Below are 18,413 nucleotides of genomic sequence, written 5' to 3'. Positions count from 1 at the left end.
GGTCAGAGATACTGAAAATTGCTTGGGAGCAGCAATAATTGTGAATAGGGTGAGTGGGTTCACTGTTCTGACTCGTTTCAGGGGCTTACATTTTGGAAAACAGCCTAAAAAAATATCAATTTAAAGGAAGAAAAACCACCAAACTCAGAACCTGGGGCATTTGCTAGGGCCAGACAGTTCCATTTAGACCCTAAACCACCCCATGCTTAATTGTAGGTCTGCTGCTTTAGCTTGTAGGAGTAGTAAAAGCATGTAATTCGATCTAATCAGATGGGCAGAGCAACCGGAGCCCTGTGCCAAGACAGTCCCTGGAACAAAAGGACAAATGTGGCTGCAGGAAAGTAGTTTTACAGTTTCCCCGCAGGAAATTCTTGCAGGGCTACTTGTTCTGCACAGAAAGAGCCAAAACACCTGAGAAACTGCTGGTGTTGAAACTCTTCTTGTTCTCTAAAGATGAACAAATGTGGCTTTTAGAGATTCTCTGTGGTGCTTCAGATGTTCTGCATCTACGCTGTTTTTTTGAATATAAGTTATCTTTCTTTTTTCCCCCCTCTAATCTAGTTTAAACATTTACTATTACGGAAAGTAAACACCAAGTGAATGGGTGGGAATAGTGGGGGTTGTCCTCTAGAATTTTTTCAGCCATCTTAGTTAGGTGGCAGTGGTACAATCCTGCTGTCACGTTGGATTTCTCATGTTTGTATTTAAAAGTTTCAAAGAAAGTTGGGGAAAAAAGTGTTTTCTATATCCCTGAAAGAAATGTGGGCAAAAGAATTCAATAATTAGTCAAACCTTCAGTGAAATAATGCAATTTGGGAAAAATAAACCAAAAGCTGTTTGGCTTAAATGGAGATGTGAGCTAAAAAAGCAAACAAGCAAAGCCTACAAATGTGCTTAATTCATAATGGAACGTGCCAACCAGAAATCAGGAAAATGTGAGAAAAGCAAGTACAGTTCATTAAAACCTCGTTTCTTTTAGGGTAAAGATAAATGAGAATTTTTTGTCTGCTACTATTCATCAACCAATTTATTTGAAGGACAGAAGATGCTCTACTCATGGGTCTCTTACTGGAATAGAAAAACAAATCAGAGTTCAGCAAGAACAGAAAATCCCTTCAGATGGGAGCTAGCTCTGTTGGATGGCAAAGTCTGGCTTGGCCAGGATCCCAGTCCTTTCAGCAGGAACCCCTCAGGATCCCAGCCCCAGCAGCTCTGGGATGCTGTCCCCAGCCTCTGAGGGATGGGGACTGTCATATCCTGGCTGCCTCTCCCCTGGCAGCAGAGAGGGATTTCCTCTACATCCACTTTTTCTCTTTTCCAGCCTCATTGGAACAATTACAACACGGCCTGTAAATTACAGCATCACAAAACCTGACACTGGAATTATTTAGGGATGGGAAGTGTGAACAGATGAAGTGGAGCATTAAAAAAGAGAACAATCTGATCTGTCAAAGTGCAACAGCAAATCCTGTGTTTAGGGACAATGGGCATATTATAGATGTGCTACACGTTTGTTTGAGTGTGCATGGTTTGTATAAACATTTAAATAGAAGTTCTGCCTTTGTCTGCATGACACTTTTGTTTCTTGCATCCTAAAGAGAGGCCATTACATAAGGCAGAAATTAAAGGGGAAAACTGTGACTCTGATTGTGATATAATTCAGCAGGCAGCTAATTGGTAATTAAAGTCTGGGTTTGCCTTAGTTGGAGCTAGGACTGTATTACTGTTATTTCTTAATGATCTGATACTAGGTATTAGACCAACACTTATGGAAGTGGAAAGATTTTTTTTCAACAGAACTGAGCACCCTTTGAGACAAACACAAAATAGAACCTTTACATACTCATATTTCAACTTCTTTTTGAAATTTCTTTTTGGCAGAAAATATCCTTGAATGAAAAAATGAAAATGCTTTATTATGAAACCAAAGATCTTACATCATATATATATATATATATAAAAAATCATAGTTTTGTGATCAAAACAGTACCTCTGGACAGCAAGTGTCTGCTGGGTTTTATAACTGAGCCCCTGCATTTTCCTGCTGTGACTTTGCTGTCCAGCTGTGCCATAGGTCCTTGCTAAATTGTGTGGTCTTTCCATACAGCTGAACCACCACAGCACCTCATTAAAAATTATTTAATTGAAACTTTTTTTCCTTCCATTTTTTTTGGCCTATTCCTACCATGCTGTCAATTCCGAAATGTTGCAGATTGCCCTAAAAAACCCCAAACCATGGTAATATGATCTATTTGCCCAGGTAATAACCCAGCTGCCATTTCAACTTAATTCATTTAAATTGGTGCTAAACTGTCATAGTCCTTTGGGTGGAAAATATCAGGATTAAGTGTGCAGGTTAGAGGAGCATCACTGTGGGAGGAAGAGGTGCTTGGACACGTGTGGTGATTTCCAGACACATTGTGTGCTGTTAAACCATGCTGTGGTTTACCCCTGGACACCCAAGGCTTTTTAATTCCCTGCTTTTCATGTCCTCTGAGTCCTACTTTTGTTCAGCTTTGTCATTTTGGCAAGGAAAACATTGCTCTGTGGGGGTGCTGCCCACTGGCTGGGGAAATATTTACACATTGAGCTGCTGAAAGTGAAGCATCTTTACATTTAAAGAAGTGCAAGTGTGTGGCTACTCACCAGGATGGAAAACTTGTTGCTGCAGAAGCATCACCCTGGCTTTTATTGATGTTTTCATTACTCTCTGCAGAAATATCTCTGCTTTCTTTCCATATAATGAGCAGGAAACATTTGCTTGTTTACCTTTTATTCTTACTAAGAGATAGACATTGTAGTCAGGTTAAAACAGGAGAGATGGGGGTGATATCCACAGGTTACAGAGAGTGTCATCAGAATGGAGCCAGAGGGAAAGCAAACATAGCTGGTGCCCCAAGAGGGATTTGTGCTGTAGCTAACGTGACACGACATGTTGGCAGTGCCATTCTGCGCTGGAAACTCTCCTTTTTCCTAAAAATGTTTTCTCCTATGACATGCTCACAACAGCACCAGTTAGAAAAAAATAAAAAAACTTAGTTAAAAAAATGTCCCGTGCTGGGTTTGAACCCTTCTGGGCTGAAGCTCACTTTTGGAGCTGGTCCAAGCAAAGCCTTTTTGCTTCAGTGCATCTGCAGACTGCCTGCGTATCAGGAACCTGTTCTTCTAAAAACATTGGACTTGTTAGGTAAAATGTTGATGCAGAGGTGAATTCTTGTTGCAGAGCCACTGGGAAACACAGAGCTACACAAGAAGGGAGGGGAGCAGGGTCAGACCTTTGGTCATGTCCTGCACGGCCCCAGTGTCAGTGTGGGGTAGATGGGATAGTGCTGCACACAGGGCAGATTGGAGAAATTTGATTAAAAAAATTGAAAAACAGGCACCTATTGTGCTTTTACCCTTTAACTTCAGCACTGTAGCCATGGCAGGTATTCAAAAATCGAAATGTTGTATGGTAGCAAAAATGTAAATATGGCTGGAAAGTGGGTTTGTGAAAGAAAAGGAGTTGTGTTTGTTTCAGCCCCAAGTTTGGTTTGGTGTATTCCATGCACAGGTGCTCTCTGCTACTTTCAGAGCACCAAGTTCCCTGTCGTTTTCACTTTGGCTGCTCTTTTTATTGTTTGCTGTAATGATAAGGAAATGGATTGTCTCAGAGTAAAGGAATACCTTGTGTACCAAATGTACATGAAAATCATTTATTACTACTACTAATAATCAACAATTAATTACCAGTTATTGTGTTGTGCATCAATGCAACCCCTCTACAGATACATTTTAAAGAGTTCAGATAATTTCTCCACATTTCTTCATGTTAGCCAGCAGCTGATCCCTGACTTCTGTGTAAATGGCAGTAAAATCTCTTCTGCTGAATCAAAACTTGCTGAGGCTTCAGTGACAGAGCCTACACTGGGTGTGCACTGATCTGGTTTTCTTAGATAAAAACTAGGGAATGAGTCAGCAAGTGCCCAAGCTGTGGTATCTCTGTTTGGCCTGTCACAGCTTGGAGGTGCTTTAAAGAATATAACAGAGCATTATCCATTCCATTTCCTGTACATTACTCAAGGAAAATTTTTTCCTAAGTTACATTAAATTTCTGTAAGGAATCACAATAATTCTGAAGCAAATCCTTTATTTCCTCATAATTCTGTGTTGATGAGACACAGAGGTCTTTTTGAGTTTACATTAGAGTGTAAGATACAGCTCTATATTTTTTTTTCAAATGTTGCCAAGCACAGAAGATGGGTATAATCAACTACAGCTAATAAAATGAGCCAAAAACTTAATGTAAATTTTAAATTTTGATTCATATATTATTTAAGATGTGTATTGTTGTCACTTTGCTGTTTCCAGTCAGGAACTCCAAAAAAAAATAGCTAAGCAGGATTAATTAAACAATGCAGTGTGGATGTCATTGCTCATTGCTTCAGATAAGGACAAACAAGAGATTTCAGATGGGCCTCAGACCTAAAAAAAAATTGTATTTTTCAAAGAATGAATAAATATAAAAGAAATTTTAAGACCAATTGTATAGATTGAACAGGGAAATTATCTTACCTTACTTGAAAATCACTGTCTCAGGGCTCTCAGGTGTAACATGGGCTCATGATGCATCACCTTGCCCAGAGGAGCTGTGGCTGTCCCTGCATCCCTGGAAGTGTCCAGGGCTGGACTGGATGAGGCTTGGAGAAACCTGGGGTAGTGGAAAGCCCCCCTGATTGTGGCAGGGAGTTGGAACTGGATGGTCACTGGTTTGACCTGATGGTCTTGTAAGACTTTTCATGCACCAGAATAAACGTTCCTTTTGCAGAGCTGCACAAAATTATTAGAATTTTGGTGTTTATCATGAAATGCCTGAGAATCTTTCTGGATAGGAAGAACAGGTGTCTGTCTGTACACCTATAAAAGTCTTTTCTGAAGGATCAAACACTTGCTAGAGTTTGTACCTGCTGTCTGAGAAAGCATAGCTAGACTTTTGAGAGAGAGCACCAGGGCTCTGGGTGTCCTTTGCCAGGTTGTTTACCAGGAGATTTCAGCAACAGATGATGTAAACAGATAAATATTTTCCAGAGCAGGAAAAAGAAACCCAGATGGAAATCAAGATTTCACCAGAATACTGTAATTTTTACAAGTTGAATGGATGTCCAGAGCCTGACAAGCACTAGGACTTCATTTTCACAAAGCTTTTAAGCACAGGGCATAATTACAAACACATGCTTATGAATGTCACTGACCAGCAAAGCCCTTGCACAAAAGATTAACTTCACAATAATACAATAGCTTCACATCAGCCATTTCTGGTGCACTTCCACTTGGAAATCTGCTAATAGCTAATGTTAAAATAAATAACACAAAGGAAACATATATGACTTTGCCTTTCCTTGGCAAAGAGAGCCATAAAACAGGAGAGGTCATGTGGTAAGTGTGATTTACCTGAACTTTAAGTACTTTGAAAATGAAACACCAGGAACAGCATAATCAGTCAGAAGAGCAATTAGGGACTCCATTACCACTCAAGAGGAGCAGCAGAGACCGTAATCACTTGCCTGAGGAAATGGTTTTCACATACATTCTGAATCCAGCAGGTTTTCTCTGCGCATCAGCAGCGTGTGAGAAAGGGAGTGTCTTAAGCTCCTGACAGAGTAAGAATAATGCACGGGGAGTGGGGCTGTTGTTTGGGGGATCTGCCTGTTGTAATTTATTTGTTCTGCTGCATATCTGGAAGTAGTTGCTGAAAATGTGCAAAGCCTGGGCTTGCTGAAGGTTTGTGGGATGCTTCAGCTGCTGGCGAGGTTTGTGGAGCGTCCAGCAGAGCAGGGACACCGAGGAACCTTTAACTCTGCTGTGCAGCAGGAATTGCTACAACGAGCAAGAACAAGGCCCAGATAGGTCTTTTTGAGGAATCTAACTGTTTCAAAATGATAAAACCAAAAGTTGATGGGAATTGTCCAGATGGCTAAATTTTAGGACAGGTTTCATGAGACTGAGAGTGATGGCTACTTGCAACTGATGGTTTCATTCTGTGTTTCTGTTTACAAAGATGAATATTAGGGGAAAGCTCAGACATGACACAGTGATGCAATACTTTTAATAAGGAACAGCAGAAGTGCTTTGAAAGTATTGGGAAAGGGTCTGTAGCAGGAGAACAGGCAAATGTGAACGCATCTATTGAGAGTAAATAGTGAATGATTTTGGTGTATCCAGCCAAGGAGGTCCCAACACATGCATTTTCCTACTCTTTTTTGTTTTCATCTTGTTGAGATGAATGAATGATTTTAATGGCCATGAAAAGCCAATTAGTGACTCCGCTCTAGTATGATGAAATATACTCTATACTATAGAGGATTTATATATTAAATAGACAGAGCAGCTACAGCTCCACAATTACCTAAGCAAGTCCTCCTTTTTGCTTAGAATGTTTTCTTTCAGTGTGGGTTTCGTGCATCCATCAAGAATACTCAGACATGTGGAAGCCCTGCTGCTCTGACAGGGCTGCTGGACGCATGGAAACCTGTGTGTGCCAAGTTCTTTAGCATCTCTGTGCCCCACGGTTCGTGCACAGTAAATCTGGAACATCCAGATTCATCCAGGAAATCTGGAACATCCAGATTCATCCAGGAAATCTGGAACATCCAGGGAGCTTCTGCTCAGCTCCCGCATCCTGAGCTGTGCTCGTGCCCAGCAGCTGTTTTCACATCAGTGGCTTCCTGGCAACTTCCTGGAAGTCTCTTGGAGAAACAGGAGAAAACTGCAGCTATTTCACAACAGCTGGGGTGTAAGAAACTCCTTTTGCTTGTGCATAAAACAAGTGCAATTTGCAGGAGAGTTGTTTGATCAGATTATTTCCATATCTGGGCATATATGGTTGGAGGAGATTGGAAAAGCAAACTACAGCTGCATGTGTAGAAATTCTGACTGTGAGTCCTAATTTGGTGGCACAACTCACCACAGGCCTAGCTTCATGCTGAAAGTAAACACTCATCAGGGCATTCAGCAGCAGGCAGGATCAAGATAATAAGACTAATCACATCTACACACACAGTAACATGGAAAAAATAAAAATTTGGGAGAAGAAGATATGCCATTGATTGCTCCCTGAGAAATGCACTCCAGCTTTTTTGGGGCTGGTTATAACTGATGAATTTTAGCTGTGTTTCTTGTAAATTTGGGTGGTTTTTTTTTTCCACAACACTTTCCAACTGCATTCATAATCTCCCAAAACACAAATTTTGTGTTATGGTGAAAGGTAAATTCCTTTACCTCCATATTCTCCAGGTGCAGTTTTTGTTTAGCAGTCCTCTCTTGGAGAAGGGAAGGAGCAATGCGTGCTCAGTAGTGATCTGGACCTGGAGGGAATTACAGTTCTGTTGTAAGCTCAATACAGTAGAATCCAAATTTAACACTTAGGTTAATAATTAAAGCAGTGGGAGGGGTGTTTGCTTTATCACCAGCCTTGATCTCCCATAAAACAAGCTTCTTCACAGTGCTCCTCCTGCCTGGAGTAGATTTTATCCCTGAAATGGCAAAAGCCTTTTTTTTCTGTCCTTTCATCATGGATCAGGTCGGCCAAAAGGTCCAGTTCTAATGTGCACACATGCTTGTCAGTTCAATGCACTTACTCTTTTAATAGACTCCTTGGGTCATTTTTTCCTTTTGTGTTTAGCATGATCTTACTGTATCACTTTTCATTCCTGGCTCTCAGCAGATTCAGTCCTCTGCAGCCTGAAGTGTCAGATTCTGGGTGGTCCATTTCATCTGAGGCATTTTGAGCCAAATGTGAATAGAAAACAGCTTTTGTTCTGCAATTTTGGACTTTACCCCTAAATACCTACCAGACTGTAATCATCCACACATCACCCACTGCCAATAAATAACTTATTTTATTATCCAAGTCTCTAGATGGAGAAGAACATTTTTGCTGAATTCAGCTAAAGGCAGCAATATACTGGCTTGTCTTTCTTTTCTTCCATTTCAAAAAGAGTCAGGTATTTTATCAGAGTGGCAGCAGTGTTATTATTTATTTTGTTATACAGGAACATCAATAACAAAATAAAAACCATAAAGTGGAGTTTAAATGTTTCAGCGCTGTATAGTTGTATAAAATAAAGCAGAATCTGCCAACAGGGCTTTTCACATCTCTGGGGTCAGAATGTGTGTGCAGCTAGAGGCTGAGAAAGCACAGAGCTTGATAGCCATGATAATATAATTTTACAGAAGCACTGAGAAATCGTAGTGAAATCCTAAGGCGTGGTAGAGGTGCTTAAAATAGAAATGCTCTGCAGCTCTCTGAAAGCTCATAATCGAGGTGTCAGGTAAAGTCAAACAGGTGGATGAGGGAGGCAAACAGTGCAGGGAAAGCTGGCAGATGAATTCATGCTGCAGCTCAGGGAATTGAACAGAAAAGCAGATGCTGGAGCCAGCTATTCTCCAAATCTGGGTTCAACAGGAGCAATACACAACCACCCCAGCAGAGCTAAGTTTCAGGAAACAATTTAGGAGGGTATAGATGTGAATTTAACCTTCAAGTTTTCTTCTTCCCCTGTTTGAGCAGTGCATGTTTTCCTGTCCTCAAGTCCCCAGGAGGATGCTGACAGGGCAGTGTGCAGTAGCTTGGCCGCACAGCTTCACCAGCTCCTGATTTGAAAGGGTCGATTGGATTCAGTCAGAAGTTTTCAGTCCCAAGGGGCTTTTCTATTATTTTTATGATGCATCACCGTTATACTTGTGATGCTGTTCTCCTTCACAAAATCTCACTGCTCCGATTTGTGGTTCTCAAGAGAGTCCTTACAGCACAGATGAAGGGCATTGGGTTAAATCTCATTTTACTAGGCAACCTGCTTTGTATCATTTTCCTATTTTTTTTCATGGATCAAGAATGCATTTTTGGCATGTTGTACACAAACAAATGCTCTTCTGGGTGGAAGCCTATCTGGTAGTTGAAGCAATGAATTGTGGCTCAGTGAGTGATTGAGTCAGCCTCTGGATTCCTGGTTGAGCATTTTCTATTGATTTATTGTGTGGCCACAGACAACAAGCTCATATCTTTCTGTCTCCTCTATTCTGTCTGTTATTACTTTTGCATGGGGATGATTATACCACACAAACCTTTTCCCCTGTCCCTTATTAAAAAGGCTCTTTTAGATCAGGTGAGAGGCTTGGATGGGAGTTTCCATGACCTAGGACAGGGTTTCTGTGGTGCAGGTGCTGTGTCAGTCTGTGGCAGGGGATCCTTTGCAATGACGGTAGCAGGGTGCTCATTGTAAGCCAGGACTGTGATCCATCCACTGAGAATTTTGGGCAGGTCCTGGTGATGCCTGAGGTTTTAGCTTTTCTATTTTTCAGATTCTGTGCTGCTTTAGTGTGTACTTCTGAGCTTCATATTAAGGTATTAAGAGAGCTTATTAAGTAAGCTCTTTTCACAGAGTAGGGAGACAAAACAATTCCTTCTCTAGCTGGGCACCAAGGACAAATGATCCAAAGCTCAGCCCAGGAGCACAAACAGCGTGGGCTGGAGAGAGAAAAACAAGCAGGGTGGGAGTGCCTGGGCTAAAGCTGGAATGGGACAATGAACTGCAAGGTGCAAATGGAGCAGAACTGAGCCAAGGGAGAGACCCCGGGAGCGCTCGTGCATTTTGGGACCATTTGGGTTCATCTTGGGTGCAGCCCCGGCTGGGCTCTTGTGCTGCCCAAGGTGGATCCATGGAGGAGATCCTTTGAATAAATCCCTGCTTTATTCTGTAGCTCTGTCCAGCCTCTGTTCTAGGTCAGCCTTCACAAGGCATCAGTGGCTGCAGGTTACTCCAGCCACACCGGAAGAGCAACAGACTTTACAGACACTTTGGAAGTTGTCCAAAGTGACCTGGCTCTGGTGGAAAGATGGTGTGGCCATGTGTGTTTTCAGCTCTCTGTCTGGGTTGAGATTTCCATCTGGTTTTCTGTGCCTCTCTTGGTGTCCCAGTTTTATGCAGCATCCTCTGGGATCACTCTGAAAGTTGTCCCAAATGCCACTGAGCAGAAAGGCATGTGAGTGTCCCATGGGGCCTCATGAATATTAATATCATCATGAATTTATTGGAGAGCTCCTGAATTTCACTGGAGTTCTATGTGAAATTGTGCCCAGTTTTGGGCTTGTATAGACCAATAAGTGTTTCTGTATTCTGTTCAGTCTCAATTTAATGCAAAACACAGCGCAGGCCTTGCCCAGAAACACCTCCTGGTACTTAGCAAGTGCTGCATTGTAAAAGGAAGGCATTTCTGGAGGCCATATTCTCCCCAAATCAATTTATTATAGGGTTATAGATTTGGATTTAAAAGCCTGTCTTTTGTGTAGATTCTGTGTAAATTTAGATTTTGTGAGTCCCATTTTGGAGTTGTCCAAAGCCCAGCTCTCCAGTGCTCCCAGCTAGACGCAGTTGGCGCTTAAAAGTAAAACTCATTCACAGATTTTTGGTACTGTTCTGAAAGGTTCAGACAGCACAACTTCTCTTAGAGAATTTAATCTTCTTTCTGCTTAACGTTACTCATTTTAGCTTGCATTTAACTAAAACCTTGGTAAATGTGTTAAGCTTATATTATCTCATTAATAATAAATGGCTAATGTCACAACACATCCTGTACCACTGAGGGACTGTATCACTGATACCTCTCTGTTCCAGGCCACTAAACACTGTTGCTGTAAGCGATAAGCAGAAAGTAAATTTCATGGAAAGGTCATCAAATGCAGTTATAATACATTATGTATGATGTGACAATCCAGGAGAGCCATGAAATCCCAATTATACCTCAGTCTTCACACCCTTGAGTATTCAAAACCCTTGAATTAGGTGGCAAAAAGTCATGGGTGATTTAAAACTTCTGAGGTTTTCAGAAAATTCTGTGTTGGGCTCTCTTACTTCGCCTGATTGCTGAGTTTCTTGGCAGTGAGCAGTGTCAAAGCTTAATTTTATAATGAAGGTTATAGATGGAAATTGCCTGAGTTGTTCTTGAGGCAATCTCTTGATCATAGAAATGTGAGAGTATCAGAAGGGTTCTGGTTGATAATGGGCAGTGGTTGATAAGGACCATCAGAATGACATCACCAGCATAGAACACCTCTCTGCACTCAGCATCTTTGTGTCCCTTCTTTCCCAATTTACACAGAGCAGAGGGTGTTGGAGAGGGCAGCAGAGCCGAGGCTGTTCCTTGCAGATATTCAGGAAAAGAGGAGGAGAAGGTTCAGGAATCCTGTCTCCCTTTTATTCTCCTCTTCAGCTGATCAGGACAAGGGACCTTTTTCCCCACCTCCTTCTGAGCTGGGGAAAATCTTGCAGGCAGTGGGGATGTTGCTCCTCCCTGGACAGAAACCAGTTTGTCGCCAGAGCTTCTGCTCCAAACTGGACTCAGACAGGTGACTTCCACTTTTAACAGTGGCTGAAACAAGGTCCTGATTATTTTTCACCAAAGTCCTGATTATATTTCTGTCTCCAAAACCGGGCAAATAAAGCTAATTTCCCCTAAGAGTCCTGGAAAAATCCATCTCCAGAATTTTGGCATCCAGCTTAGAAGTGTCCACAGGGCAACACAAGGATGAAAAGAATTAACTGAACATTCACATAGAGGCTCTTCCCTTTGGTCTGTGCTACCCATCCACCCATCCCAAAACTTCACCAAAAAATGAACAAAATTAAAAACCCCCACGATGATATTCACGAAAACAGCACTTGTGATAGAAGCCCAAATGGGCCAAAAACAAAATGCTCATCAGAATGAGTCCTGTGTGGATTGTGTGACTTGAAAACACTAAAGGCTAATCCCCCAAAATCCGGTCACTCGCAGCAGTTAATGACCTGCTAGTCTGCGAACCATCAGGAGAGGAAGCCGGAGCAGTTAACACTTGGGGAGCTCGCTGGTTGCTAACAATGGTAACGAGCCATATCTTGGACTTGTTATCCTGCCTGGTGCAGGGGAAACTCTGCAAGTGCCTCGGAATGACAGTGAATAATTGAAATATTAAGGCAGAGAGGTGAGAAGAATTCCAGATGGGATCCAGGAATGGAACTGGGGGTTTACAAATGCAGGGTTCGAGCAGAATAGCACCGGTGTGACCCAGAATGTCACTCAGATATTGAAACTGGGGACTGGACACTTCCTTCCTGCAGGGAGAGGAGGAAGAAGGAAAGGGGAATGCAAATGAGTGCTGGCAGTCCCTTTATGGCCTTACCCTTTGCTTGTTCTTCTGGCTGTCAGACCAAAGGGTCTTACAAAACCCTGGTGCCTCAGAGAGCTCAGAATTTCCCAGGGAAAGCTGATCAGGGACATTTATTCCTCTGAGAGTATCCAATGGCTCACTTTCCTCTACTTCCCAACTAATAGGAACCTCTACAGGTTCCATCCCCAAAAGAGGGAGCTGTGCAGGAATTCTTGTGCCTATGACAGAACCCAAGGCTGTGCTCTAGACAGCTCTTGCCTTTACAGAGCTATTCATCCAGAGCTATTCATGCCCTGCTTTCAGCCTCATTTATTTCTTTTTTATTCCATGAAGCAGCCAAGGGATGCAAGGGCAGTATCAAAGGATACCTTTGGGGTGTCTCTGGCTGCCTGTGAAGTTTCAAGGACATTTGTCTACAGATTTTTGGTGTTCTTTATGTAGTGACCTGACCTCTCCCTGCTCAATGTTTGTGAGTCTGCAAAGTGAATGCTTTCATATATTTTAAAAATAGGTTTCTATGACGACTAAAGTAGAACCTTGAATGCTCTTGGATAAGGGTATATATGGTTATTTTGTGTCTGGGACACTTTTCTTTCTCCTTCTATCAGATACCAATCCCTGTGCAGAAAAAAATCTTCTCACTATTCCATGTGAGATCGATTCTATCACCTGGCACATGAGCAGGGACAGCAGAGGCGAGGGGGATCCATTCTGGAGTTGGAACAGAGTCAAATCCGGGTTCATACAAGTTTCTTCTATACCAAAGTTTCAGAAATTAGGAGTAGTGATTTATGAGCTTTTGACAAATTTCCATCTGCTCTCATTCCGTGTAGTTTTTTTTCCCCCTCGGAGTTCAAAGGCTGTCTGCTGCAGAGCTGCAGTGCCCTGGTGATATATGGCTGTCTCTGAGCCTGTCAGAGTTCTAATTTTAACAGTGACAGAGCTCTGTGCCTTAATTCAAGAACCACCCCAAGAGCTCCAACGAGCTGGAAACCTCCTCTGCTCTAACCCAGCCAGCCCAGCAGTGTCTGAACCCTCATTTGTGCAAATAAACCAAACAACCTTCAGAAAAGCTGAACTAGAAATGTTGTTGGGCATTGGAGGGGAATTGGTGATGATATAATTTTGCATCATTTCTTTTCTGACTCCTACATTCTGCTGCAAAAGTTCTTTCTTTTTTTTTTTTTTTTTCTTGACTATGTGTAGTTATCAGCATTTAGAAAAGAACAAACCATGTTTTTTTTTTTCCCAGCTCTGCATTTTTGAGCTTTGTGTAAACACAAATGCCTCAATTTTTCACTCTTTTATTGTGGAAAGTTACAAATTCAGGCATGGAAAAAAAGGGACAATATTGAGTAACGTGTTACACATTTATTAGCTGAACATTCATTATAGTAGGAATTACACAGCTCACACATTACACACAAAAAGAAGAAATAGATGCTAAAAATCCAATTAAAGGACATATTATTTGATTAATTCTATTAACACTAAGCTCAGTTCCTCCCGTAATTGCAAATACACCATTCTCAATGTGGCAATAAGAGGCCAATATATGACAAATTCATCATATTTTGTCCTTACCCTCAGTTTCACACCTCTCTAACTTTAAAAGCCCATCCTGTATTCTAACATTTCTGCCAAGAAATCAATGTGCATCATTTGGTTAGTCCTGCAAACATGTTAAAATCAACTTTCAGATTTTCTCAACATTTGCGAGGAAGATCCTTTGTTGTGGCAAGTGCCTTCTTTTCAAAACAAAAATGTACATCAGATATTCACCAGATTTACTAATATTTAGTTGTTTTTAAAGTGAGACTTTAATTCTTTATAGATAGAGGTAAAAGGGAAATAAAGAAAAAATCAGTGAAAATGCTAGCTAAATTGACATTATTTCTCTCCTCTCTTCCTTCTTCTCTGCCTTCAAACCTCAAGATGAAATTTTCTAGACTCCTAGAGGGAAAACCTCTTCCAAAGAGCTGAACACAAGATTGTTTCCAAGTTTTGATCAAATTTTACTGGTCTTCAGTCTCCTAGGATGCCCAGCTGAAAGATCCACCCCCTCTCTGTTTCTCATGCAAGCTGTTAGTGGTGTGTCTGTTCCCTTCTGGGTGCAAAACACAGAAGTTATTTCAAACCCATTGATGTGCTGTGCAGCCCTGTTTTCCAAGAAAATTGGATCCTGCTGCCAAGGGATGAGTGAAGCTGGGAAAATAATGTTTGAAAGGTAGAAAAAGAGCCAATCACGAGGTTCAAGAAGTAACAATTTGCAGTTAAACTGAATTGCTCAGAGGGAGGGCAGTGACAGAGCTTTTTGTGAGATAAGTCCCATTAGACAGGAGATAGAGGAACACTTTGAACTTGGGCTGGATGTAAAATGGATGAGGGCTACCAGGACTGACCTCTTTTTGAATTATGATGATCCTAACAGGGAGAGTTAAGTGAAAACTGATGGAGGGAAAGCAGGGCTGCAGTTAACTGGGAAAAGAGAGCATTTGGCTGTTTGAAGGTCCATATGTAAAAGCAGAAAATTTCAGTGGACACCCACAAATAACGAGAGGCATAATTTATTCAAGAAACTATCCTTTCAGTTGACAGCCACAAGCACAGTGCCATGGGCTTTCTCTCCCTAAGTAGTCCCTGTACCTAGATTTTCTTACTTCTTACTGTGGCACAAAAATCTTTTCAGTCTCAGCTTCTTCGTAATGTTAGGGCTTCAGGCAACTATTAGAAAAATTCATAAGAAAAACAATTAACTCTATTTATACTCTGTTTTCATGGCTTCACATTTCATTTCCAGAAAGTGCAACGGAATTTACTGCCATGCTCCCAAGAGCTACTGGCAAAGTTATTGCTCTATTTATTATGATAGCAGTGTTTAATCATTATATACGTAATAGTATCAAAGAGTCTCAGTTATAATCCCTTCATTATAAAAACCTTATGAGTAAACCCAGCTTTTATTAGTGAAGAATAATACCGTAAGCAGCAGTTGCTTTGAAGGGCAACACAGGGGCCAAAGGTAAAAAAAAGGCCAGTGAGATTTCTAAAAGGTTCTGAACAGTAAGTGACGTTATTTTACATCTTAACACTTGTTTGCTGTCTGAAACGGCAGGAGTCAGCCTTAAATCGGAGGCTGCATAACGCTTTTTAATTGCCTGCTAAACTGTGCAGGTTTTTACCGGCAAATGTTCCAGGGGACCCTACTCTGAGCATCTGAAACACTTTGTGGAGTTAGGTCCCGTTGGTTGTCTCCTTTACTCGCTGCAAACAAAGCGCTCTGCTGCTAAGCTGGGCAGAGTGAGGCGCACGGCGAGCAGGATTCCAGAATTAGTTCCACTGCACGACACGTGTTTGCAGAACGGAGCAGCACAGCGTGCAGCAGCACGCACAGGGATTTCCAGGAAACCCAGGGAAGGCTGGGCAAGGTTTGGGATTGCACTCGATGCATCCAAGATTCTCCCCGCTTCTGCTGCCTGGAAAAGCTTTTGTGGAAGCGTTTTTGTGTACAGCCTGCTGCTTTCAGTGCACCAAAATAATTTATAAATTCTTATAAATGTATATAATTTATAATGTAAATTATATATTATAAAATAAAATGTTATAAATATATGATGTAATAATTCTATTAATTATATAATTAATTATATAGTATAATTAAATTAATATAACTATTACTTTATAATTATATTGATATAGTAATGATATTAAATATAATATACTATAATGTAAATAATATAAATTAGAATTGAATTAAATTATTATAATATAAGAATTCTATTTATAGTAGTACATTATTAATTATATAATATAATAATTACATCAATGTAATTATTATGTTATAATCTATACATATATTATATTATATTATATTATATTATATATCACATAAATTATAATAATAATAAAATTAAAATAACACAATTTTCTATTTATGATATAATATTATTAATTATATAATATAATAATTATATTAATAGAATTAGTATATTATACTCTATAAATAGATACAATATATTATATTATAATATATTATATTATATTAATTTATATTAATTTATATAGGATTTGGATGTACTGAAAGTGACAGGCTGTACACAAAAACGGTTCCACAAAAGCTTTTCCATGCAGCAGACACAGGGAGAGCAGGCTGAGCCATTAGAGGGACCATAATATTCTGTAGCAGGTCAGGTTTCCATGCTGCAAAGGGAGCCCTGATTTGTCAGCTGTGGCACAGCAGTCTGGACCCCAGGCCCAGTCTTTTCCTTCAGCTGTGCTGTAATTTATGACTTGCCTGGTGCAGCTCATGCAGGTTTCTCTTTTTGGATGGTGGATGTTTGAGTAACCAGCCAGGCTTGTGCCCATCTGCCCTTGTGCTCGTGGATATTGACTTCCTCATCCTTGCAAGTGCTCAAGGAATTTTATTGGGAAAAGGCAAATGTCAAAAGTGTAAAGCTACTTTAATAAAACTAGCTGAGATCAGGTTTCCCTGCTGGCTGCCTGCCATTGAAAATCCCTTTGTTAGCTTTTTAAAATTTCCTGTGACAAAAAGAGCCCTTTTCATTTCTTTCTATCAGATAGAACAAGTTTAATTAAAATGTGAAGAATTTGACTAAAAATGTCATAGCACAGAAATCTTGGGACTACTTTCCTTTTGAACCTGCATTATTTTGTGGTTTACTTTAATTTAAGGACATTTCTAAACCTCATTGATGTAGAAAGCATGAAAGAACAAGACAAAAATTAATGAACCAATATTACCAAATTTTAGAATGATTTTATCCTTCCACTTTCCAGGGGTGCTGACAAAAGTTTCATGAAAAGCAGGGACCACAAGCTGCTGCTGGGGTATAAAAAAATAAAAAAGAAAGAAAATACATGTTAAATGTGAGCACAATGAAACAATTAAAGCAAATGAAAGCATTTCTGTGCAGCTGGAACCCACGACTGATATACTGTGCACTGGACAGAGAGTTGGAGGAAACTCTCACTGTCCCTACAGCTGCTTTGATTGGCAATAATGGGGTTAGCATAAGGAGCTCGCGAGATCAAATGCATCATCCAAGTAAAAATTCCAGTATTTGACCAGAAAAAAATAGCAGTTACAGGTTTGGGCATCCACTGTTTAAATTGCATTGTGTTACTATGACATGTAAAGTTCTTGGCATGGAAAAATAGTTTTTACCAAAACAATTAGACTCCATTAAAATGGAGTCTTTTAAAATGCTTGGCACATCTTAATATTTCAGCCATGAAAAGAGAGGTGATCAGAGGATTACCTATTAGAAATGTAATGAAATATTAACAAAGTTAAGTTTCACAACAAAGCCACCTTGTTTCCAGCAAAAAGGCAGTGTTTGGTGTGCAGAGCACAGCAGGGCAGGGTGGAAATATCCCGAGAGGTTTGACATCGGTTTCCTTAGTGCATCTCTCTGTTCTGTTGGGATGTGCTCATTCAAAAAGAGGACAGATGTCAGATAAAACTTGTTCTGGCATCCCTGGCTCATTGACAGTGGCTCACCTGCTGTTGTTTGGGAGCAGCTGGGCCGTGCTCAGCAGCTCTGGGGATTAATGAGCTGCGACAGCGATGCCTGGTCCCAGCACTGCCGTGATGTCACACAGCAAAAAACCTGGGGAGAGAGAAGGGAATTCCCAAACAGCCCCTCACAGAGCAGGAGGTAGAGACAAGCATCACACAAGCCAGCAGTGGACTCATTCCAAGCATTCTTTTCATCCTCTAATCACCCTTATTTGATTCTCTTTCGTTCCCCACCTCCTCCAAAGGCACAATGCCCGTGTGGTCCTTTGCAAATGAGGAGCCACTCAGGTTCCGCAGAAGATTTTGTCAGAACCAATAGAAAGGAGAGGTGGTAGCTGTGTTAAAATCCCATTTTTTTAAAAAAACACAAAAGGAGAATTAGCTCAGCCTAGCCTTGGGCCAGATCTGCTAATTTTCTGCAGTGTAGTGTCATTGCACATTTCAGGAGGCTCTCGGGAGCTGATAGGAACCATCTGAGCTGCAGAGTTACAGAGGCATTCCAGTCTCTGATGAAAGGAATTAGCAGGGAGTCCCTGGAGAGGTGGGGAACCCAAGAGGTGTGGGAGGGTGGGGACAAAAAGGTGTGGGAGACCCAGAAGGAGATGGACACTGAGAGGGTTTGGGAGACCCAAAGGGTGTGGGAAGCTCAGGCAGAGGTGGAGAACATGAATATGTGGGAGAACGTGAATA

Source organism: Motacilla alba, chromosome 6 (assembly GCF_015832195.1).
Source record: "Motacilla alba alba isolate MOTALB_02 chromosome 6, Motacilla_alba_V1.0_pri, whole genome shotgun sequence".
In the NCBI taxonomy this organism is placed as follows: Eukaryota; Metazoa; Chordata; class Aves; order Passeriformes; family Motacillidae; genus Motacilla; species Motacilla alba.
This window is presented reverse-complemented; position numbering follows the sequence as displayed.